Source organism: Oncorhynchus nerka, unplaced genomic scaffold (genome assembly GCF_034236695.1).
Source record: "Oncorhynchus nerka isolate Pitt River unplaced genomic scaffold, Oner_Uvic_2.0 unplaced_scaffold_888, whole genome shotgun sequence".
NCBI lineage: Eukaryota > Metazoa > Chordata > Actinopteri > Salmoniformes > Salmonidae > Oncorhynchus > Oncorhynchus nerka.
In genome coordinates, this window is record NW_027040405.1 from 204,386 (window position 1) to 213,570 (window position 9,185).

The following is a 9,185-nucleotide window of genomic DNA, read 5'->3' on the forward strand; positions in this document are numbered from 1 at the left end:
CAATAACATCTGCTAACCATGTGTATGTGACCAATAACATCTGCTAACCATGTGACCAATAACATCTGCTAACCATGTGTATGTGACCAATAACATCTGCTAACCATGTGTATGTGACCAATAACATCTGCTAACCATGTGTATGTGACCAATAACATCTGTTAACCATGTGTATGTGACCAATAACATCTGCTAACCATGTGTATGTGACCAATAACATCTGCTAACCATGTGTATGTGACCAATAACATCTGCTAACCATGTGTATGTGACCAACAACATCTGCTAACCATGTGTATGTGACCAATAACATCTGCTAACCATGTGTATGTGACCAATAACATCTGCTAACCATGTGACCAATAACATCTGCTAACCATGTGTATGTGACCAATAACATCTGCTAACCATGTGTATGTGCTAACCATGTGTATGTGACCAATAACATCTGCTAACCATGTGACCAATAACATCTGCTAACCATGTGTATGTGACCAATAACATCTGCTAACCATGTGACCAGTAACATCTGCTAACCATGTGACCAGTAACATCTGCTAACCATGTGACCAGTAACATCTGCTAACCATGTGACCAGTAACATCTGCTAACCATGTGACCAATAACATCTGCTAACCATGTGTATGTGACCAATAACATCTGCTAGCCATGTGTATGTGACAAATAACATCTGCTAACCATGTGTATGTGACCAATAACATCTGCTAACCATGTGTATGTGACCAATAACATCTGCTAACCATGTGACCAATAACATCTGCTAACCATGTGTATGTGACCAATAACATCTACTAACCATGTGTATGTGACCAATACAATTTGATTTGATTTGATGTTTGGAACATCAAATCGCAATACGTATGGAATTCTGAGAATCATAACACTGTAATGAAACAGGCAGGGAGCAGGTCTCGAACCCTCAACCTTCTAGCCCGAAGTCCAGCGCGCTATCGACTGTCCCCAAAAAGCATGCTCAAGCGGCAGAGTCGATATCCGCGCTTATAAACCCAGGGTCGTTACAGTACGTATCGTATCAGCACCTGAGTATAGTGATCATATTGTATCGTGAGGTCCCAGCCTTAGAAAAGAGTCCCCACAAGTCAAAAGTATATTTTAGGGTTAGAATTAGAGTTAAGTTTAGGGTTAGAATGAAGGTTAGGGTTAGGTTTAGAATTAGGGTTAGGTTTAGGGTTAGGATTAGGGTTAGGTTTAGGATTAGGGTTGGGTGTTTGGGTTAGGTTTAGGGTTAGGGTTAGGTTTGGGGTAATATGATTAATCAATTATTTGGTCCCCACAAGGAGAGTAAAACGTGTGTGTGTGTGTGTGTGTGTGTGTGTGTGTGTTATGTGCACAACACAAACAAGAACACAAACCAGGCTAACATCTCCCTGGAGTGTGTGGCCGTGTTCAACATAATCAAATCTGTGATGCATTGTGGGTAAATTGTGACTGACTGACCGATCTACAAATCATAATGAGTTGTTATTTATCATGCAAAATGATTCGTATACCAGTCAGCTGATGTTGAACAAACCTCTGACAGATAGGCCTTGATGCTGGAGGCCTTTCCCAGACTATCTGTTGTACTCAGCCCAGGAGGCGTGAGCAGGGGCCTGGTTCGGGTTGGCTGACTGGTGGGGGTCACCGGCCTGCTCCGTGACTTCCTGAAGGTCACCTCCTTATGTCCCCTGTGACCTCCGTGAACACCGACCCCTGGGGTCACGGCCGTCATGGCCGACTTGGAGGTCAGCAGGCTGTTGGGGGTCATCGGTCTGCTGCTTGGGGTTCTGGGGGTCGTAATTCTGCTGCCGGAGTTGCTGGGGGAATGAGTCCGATGGCTGCCGGTCATGGTGAGGGAGGTGGGCTTGCGGGTGAGCAGGGGGCTGAGTTTAGGACTGACCAGGGGATAACCTATAGAGCTGGGCTTGGCTGAGCGGTTGAGGATGGGAGACTGAGGTCGTGAAGTCTGGCCGGGTAAGAGGAGGGTACTGGGGAGTGAGGCCGGGAGAGAGGTGTGGAACAAGGGGGTGAGTAGAAGAGAGCTGTGGGGGCTGTTGGGACTCCGCTGGGCTAGTTTCCCCTGCTCTGCCAGCTTGGCCAGGTCCTTCTCCACCTCTGAAGGGAGACAGAGACAAACAGGTTGGGAATATAAATCCATAATGACATTAGGACCTAGAGTTTTCCCTGAAGTTATAACCTAGCCAGGTCCTTCTCCACCTCTGAAGGGGGACAGAGACAAAGACAGAACGACCATAACGAATGATAAACAAACAAGATTTATAAGTAGGGTCCAGAGATCCTGGCCACCATATCTGGCAGGGTACGACATTAGACAGGGTCCAGAGATGTTCCTAAAGACATTAGACAGGGGCCAGAGATGTTCCTAAAGACATTAGACAGGGTCCAGAGATGTTCCTAAAGACATTAGACAGGGGCCAGAGATGTTCCTAAAGACATTAGACAGGGGCCAGAGATGTTCCTAAAGACATTAGACAGGGTCCAGAGATGTTCCTAAAGACATTAGACAGGGTCCAGAGATGTTCCTAAAGACATTAGACAGGGTCCAGAGATGTTCCTAAAGACATTTGACAGGGTCCAGAGATGTTCCTAAAGACATTAGACAGGGTCCAGAGATGTTCCTAAAGACATTAGACAGGGGCCAGAGATGTTCCTAAAGACATTAGACAGGGTAAGACATTAGACAGGGGCCAGAGAGCTATGTAAATGCGGACGATGTTTCAAATCAGTGACCTTTTCAATCCTTCACATTCATACGGCGAACACGTTCAGATCTCTGTTGTTGGAATCAAAACAAGTGTGTATCACGGTGGTCTCTATTAATGTTAATATCATGGTGGTCTCTACTAATGTTAATATCATGGTAGTCTCTACTAATGTTAATATCATGGTAGTCTCTACTAATGTTAATATCATGGTAGTCTCTACTAATGTTAATATCATGGTAGTCTCTACTAATGTTAATATCATGGTGGTCTCTACTAATGTTAATATTTAATACCATGGTAGTCTCTACGAATGTTAATATCATGGTAGTCTCTACTAATGTTAATAGTTAATATCATGGTAGTCTCTACTAATGTTAATATCATGGTGGTCTCTACTAATGTTAATATTTAATACCATGGTAGTCTCTACGAATGTTAATATCATGGTAGTCTCTACTAATGTTAATGTCATGGTAGTATCTAGTAATGTTGATAGCATGGTAGTCTCTACTAATGTTAATATCATGGTAGTCTCTACTAATGTTAATATCATGGTAGTCTCTACTAATGTTAATATCATGGTAGTCTCTACTAATGTTAATATCATGGTAGTCTCTACTAATGTTAATAGTTAATATCATGGTAGTCTCTACTAATGTTAATATTTAATAACATGGTAGTCTCTACGAATGTTAATATTCTGGTAGTCTCTACTAATGTTAATATCATGGTAGTCTCTACTAATGTTAATAGTTAATATCATGGTAGTCTCTACTAATGTTAATATCATGGTAGTCTCTACGAATGTTAATATCATGTTAGTCTCTACTAATGTTAATATCATGGTAGTCTCTACTAATGTTAATATCATGGTAGTCTCTACTAATGTTAATATCATGGTAGTCTTTACTAATGTTAATATCATGGTAGTCTCTACTAATGTTAATATCATGGTAGTCTCTACTAATGTTCAACATCAGCTCTACTAATGTTAATATCATGGTAGTCTCTACTAATGTTAATATCATGGTAGTCTCTACTAATGTTAATATCATGGTAGTCTCTACTAATGTTAATAGTTAATATCATGGTAGTCTCTACTAATGTTAATATCATGGTAGTCTCTACTAATGTTAATAGTTAATATCATGGTAGTCTCTACTAATGTTAATATGTAATACCATGGTAGTCTCTACGAATGTTAATATCATGGTGGTCTCTACTAATGTTAATATCATGGTAGTATCTAGTAATGTTGATAGCATGGTAGTCTCTACTAATGTTAATATCATGGTAGTCTCTACTAATGTTAATAGTTAATATCATGGTAGTCTCTACTAATGTTAATATCATGGTGGTCTCTACTAATGTTAATATCATGGTAGTCTCTACTAATGTTAATATCATGGTAGTCTCTACTAATGTTAATATCATGGTAGTCTCTACTAATGTTAATATCATGGTAGTCTCTACTAATTTTAATAGCTCTTCTCCTCGCCTCTCTTCTCCTCGCCTCTCTTCTCCTCGCCTCTCCTCTCCTCGCCTCTCTTCTCCTCGCCTCTCTGCTCCTCGCCTCTCTTCTCTCGCCTCTCTTCTCCTCGCCTCTCTTCTCCTCGCCTCTCTTCTCCTCGTCTCTCCTCTCCTCGCCTCTCTTCTCTTCTCTCCTCTCCTCTCCTCTCCTCTCCTCTCCTCTCTTCTCCTCGTCTCTCCTCTCCTCGCCTCTCTTCTCCTCGTCTCTCCTCGCCTCTCCTCTCCTCGTCTCTCCTCTCCTCGTCTCTCCTCTCCTCGCCTCTCTTCTCCTCGCCTCTCTTCTCCTCGCCTCTCTTCTCCTCGCCTCTCTTCTCCTCGCCTCTCTTCTCGCCTCTCTTCTCTCTTTCTCTCTCCTCTCCTCTCCTCTCCTCGTCTCTCCTCTCCTCGCCTCTCTTCGTCTCTCTTCTCCTCGCCTCTCTTCTCTCTTTCTCTCTCCTCTCCTCTCCTCGTCTCTCCTCTCCTCGCCTCTCTTCGTCTCTCTTCTCCTCACCTCTCCTCTCCTCGTCTCTCTTCTCCTCGTCTCTCCTCGCCTCTCTTCACCTCGCCTCGTCTCTCCTCGCCTCTCCTCGTCTCTCCTCTCCTCGCCTCTCTTCTCCTCGCCTCTCTTCTCCTCGCCTCTCTTCTCCTCGCCTCTCTTCTCGCCTCTCTTCTCTCTTTCTCTCTCCTCTCCTCTCCTCTCCTCGTCTCTCCTCTCCTCGCCTCTCTTCGTCTCTCTTCTCCTCGCCTCTCTTCTCTCTTTCTCTCTCCTCTCCTCTCCTCTCCTCTCCTCGCCTCTCTTCGTCTCTCTTCTTCTCTCCTCTCCTCTCCTCGCATCTCTTCTCCTCGCCTCTCTTCTCTTCGCCTCTCCTCTCCTCGCCTCTCCTCACCTCGCCTCTCCTCACCTCGCCTCTCCTCTCCTCGCCTCTCCTGTCCTCGCCTCTCTTCTCCTCGCCTCTCTTCTCCTCGCCTCTCTTCTCCTCGCCTCTCTTCTCCTCGCCTCTCCTCTCCTCGCCTCTCCTCTCCTCGTCTCTCCTCTCCTCGTCTCTCCTCTCCTCGCCTTTCTTCTCCTCTTCTCTCCTCGCCTCTCTTCTCCTCGTCTCTCCTCTCCTCGCCTCTCTTCTCTCCTCTCCTCTCTTCTCCTCGTCTCTCCTCTCCTCGCCTCTCGCCTCTCTTCTCCTCGTCTCTCCTCTCCTCGCCTCTCGCCTCTCTTCTCCTCGTCTCTCCTCTCCTCGCCACTCTTCTCTCCTCTCTTCTCCTCGTCTCTCCTCGCCTCTCTTCTCTCTTCTCCTCGTCTCTCTTCTCTTCTCTCCTCTCCTCTCCTCTCTTCTCCTCGTCTCTCCTCGTCTCTCTTCTCCTCGCCTCTCTTCTCTCTCCTCTCCTCGTCTCTCCTCCCCTCGCCTCTCTTCGTCTCTCTTCTCCTCGCATCTCCTCTCCTCGTCTCTCTTCTCCTCGCCTGTCTTCTCTTCGCCTCTCCTCTCCTCGTCTCTCTTCTCCTCGCCTGTCTCCTCTCCTCTCCTCTCCTCGTCTCTCTTCTCCTCGCCTCTCCTCTCCTCGCCTCTCCTCACCTCGCCTCTCCTCACCTCGCCTCTCCTCTCCTCGCCTCTCCTGTCCTCGCCTCTCTTCTCCTCGCCTCTCTTCTCCTCGCCTCTCTTCTCCTCGCCTCTCTTCTCCTCGCCTCTCCTCTCCTCGCCTCTCCTCTCCTCGTCTCTCCTCTCCTCGTCTCTCCTCTCCTCGCCTTTCTTCTCCTCTTCTCTCCTCGCCTCTCTTCTCCTCGTCTCTCCTCTCCTCGCCTCTCTTCTCTCCTCTCCTCTCTTTTCCTCGTCTCTCCTCTCCTCGCCTCTCTTCTCCTCGTCTCTCCTCTCCTCGCCTCTCGCCTCTCTTCTCCTCGCCTCTCTTCTCCTCGTCTCTCCTCTCCTCGCCACTCTTCTCTCCTCTCTTCTCCTCGTCTCTCCTCGCCTCTCTTCTCTCTTCTCCTCGTCTCTCTTCTCTTCTCTCCTCTCCTCTCCTCTCTTCTCCTCGTCTCTCCTCGTCTCTCTTCTCCTCGCCTCTCTTCTCTCTCCTCTCCTCGTCTCTCCTCCCCTCGCCTCTCTTCGTCTCTCTTCTCCTCGCCTCTCCTCTCCTCGTCTCTCTTCTCCTCGCCTGTCTTCTCTTCGCCTCTCCTCTCCTCGTCTCTCTTCTCCTCGCCTGTCTCCTCTCCTCTCCTCTCCTCGTCTCTCTTCTCCTCGCCTCTCCTCTCCTCGCCTCTCCTCACCTCGCCTCTCCTCACCTCGCCTCTCCTCTCCTCGCCTCTCCTGTCCTCGCCTCTCTTCTCCTCGCCTCTCTTCTCCTCGCCTCTCTTCTCCTCGCCTCTCCTCTCCTCGCCTCTCCTCTCCTCGTCTCTCCTCTCCTCGTCTCTCCTCTCCTCGCCTTTCTTCTCCTCTTCTCTCCTCGCCTCTCTTCTCCTCGTCTCTCCTCTCCTCGCCTCTCTTCTCTCCTCTCCTCTCTTTTCCTCGTCTCTCCTCTCCTCGCCTCTCTTCTCCTCGTCTCTCCTCTCCTCGCCTCTCGCCTCTCTTCTCCTCGCCTCTCGCCTCTCTTCTCCTCGTCTCTCCTCTCCTCGCCACTCTTCTCTCCTCTCTTCTCCTCGTCTCTCCTCGCCTCTCTTCTCTCTTCTCCTCGTCTCTCTTCTCTTCTCTCCTCTCCTCTCCTCTCTTCTCCTCGTCTCTCCTCGTCTCTCTTCTCCTCGCCTCTCTTCTCTCTCCTCTCCTCGTCTCTCCTCCCCTCGCCTCTCTTCGTCTCTCTTCTCCTCGCCTCTCCTCTCCTCGTCTCTCTTCTCCTCGCCTGTCTTCTCTTCGCCTCTCCTCTCCTCGTCTCTCTTCTCCTCGCCTGTCTCCGCTCCTCTCCTCTCCTCGTCTCTCTTCTCCTCGCCTCTCTTCTCCTCGCCTCTCTTCTCCTCGCATCTCCTCTCCTCGTCTCTCCTCACCTCGCCTCTCCTCTCCTCGCCTCGCCTCTCTTCTCCTCGCCTCTCTTCTCCTCGCCTCTCTTCTCCTCGCCTCTCCTCTCCTCGTCTCTCTTCTCCTCGTCTCTCCTCTCCTCGCCTCTCGCCTCTCTTCTCCTCGTCTCTCCTCTCCTCGCCTCTCGCCTCTCTTCTCCTCGTCTCTCCTCTCCTCGCCTCTCTTCTCCTCGTCTCTCCTCTCCTCGCCACTCTTCTCTCCTCTCCTCTCTTCTCCTCGTCTCTCCTCGCCTCTCTTCTCTCTTCTCCTCATCTCTCTTCTCTTCTCCTCGCCTCTCTTCTCTCTTCTCCTCATCTCTCCTCTCCTCGTCTCTCTTCTCCTCGCCTCTCTTCTCTCTTCTCCTCATCTCTCTTCACCTCACCTCTCTTCTCTCTTCTCCTCGCCTCTCTCCTCTCTTCTCCTCGCCTCTCTTCTCCTTGTCTCTCCTCTCCTCGTCTCTCTTCTCCTCGTCTCTCCTCGTCTCTCTTCTCCTTTTTCTCTCCTCTCCTTGTCTCTCGTCTCTCATCTCTCCTCTCCTCGTCTCTCTTCTCCTCCCCCTCTTTTATCCTTTTCAGATTTTGACAATGTTGGGTTTTCCGGCGATACATAGAGGGATATTTTCTGAAATGACTCACCACAACGGGTTTGTGCTCGATAGGCGCCGGTCAAAAGTAGTGTACTACATAAGGAGAAGGGTGCCATTTGGGAAGCATTCCTAAGTATATTCAGGGAACCGTGTGACATTTAATAAATACCTTGTAGCGGAAGCATGTATTTGATGAAGAACTCGACTTCCAACATTTATGAGCAAACAGAGCCTTCTCCAAAAAAACTAACAGCATTTAAAATTGGTTGTGTACTACTTGTGACTATACATGGAATAGGGTGCCATTTGGGATGTATGTTTGAATGAGAATATACATTGAAGTCGGAAGTTTACATACACTTTGGTTGGAGTCATTAAAACTCGTTTTTCAACCACTCCACACATTTCTTGTTAACAAACTATAGTTTTGGCAATTCGGTTAGGACATTTACTTTGTAAACTGTTTCCAACAATTGTTTACAGACAGATTATTTCACTTACAATTCACTGTACCACAATTCCAGTGGGTCAAAAGTTTACATACACTAAGTTGACTGTGCCTTTAAACAGCTTGGAAAATTCCAGAAAATTAAGTCATGGATTTAGAAGCTTCTGATGGGCTAATTGATAACATTTGAGTCAATTGGAGGTGTACCTGTGGATGTACTTCAAGGATTACCTTCAAACTCAGTGCCTCTTTGCTTGACATCATGGGAAAATCAAAAGAAATCAGCCAAGACCTCAGAAAAAAATTGTAGACCTCCACAAGTCTGGTTCATCCTTGGGAGCAATTTCCAAATGCCTGAAGGTACCACGTTCATCTGTACAAACAACAGTACGCAAGTATAAACACCATGGGACCACGCAGCCATCATACCGCTCAGGAAGGAGATGCGTTCTGTCTCTTAGAGATGAACGTACGTTGGTGCGAAAAGTGCAAATCAATCCCAGAACAATAGCAAAGGACCTTGTGAAGATGCCGGAGGAGACATTTACATTTACACAGTAAAACGAGTCCTATATCAACATAACCTGAAAGGCCACTCAGCAATGAAGAAACCACTGCTCCAAAACCGCCATTAAAAAAGCCAGACTACGGTTTGCAACTGCACATGGGGACAAAGATTGTACTTTTGGGAGAAATATCCTCTGGTCTGATGAAACAAAAATATAACTGTTTGGCCATAATGACCATCGTTATGTTTGGAGGAAAAAGGGGGAGGTTTGCAAGCCAAAGAACAACATCCCAACCGTGAAGCACGGGGGTGGCAGCATCATGTTGTGGGGGTGCTTTGCTGCAGGAGGGACTGGTGCACTTCACAAAATAGATGGCATCATGAGGATGGAAAATTATGTAGATATATTGAAGCAACA

The 9,185-nt window shown here is 47.6% G+C and overlaps 1 pseudogene; it reads right to left on the reverse strand.

The window, feature by feature from the left end:
• LOC115124436 (uncharacterized protein C8orf34 homolog) overlaps positions 1 to 9,185 on the reverse strand; it is a 71,514-nt pseudogene that overhangs the window by 17,113 nt on the left and 45,216 nt on the right.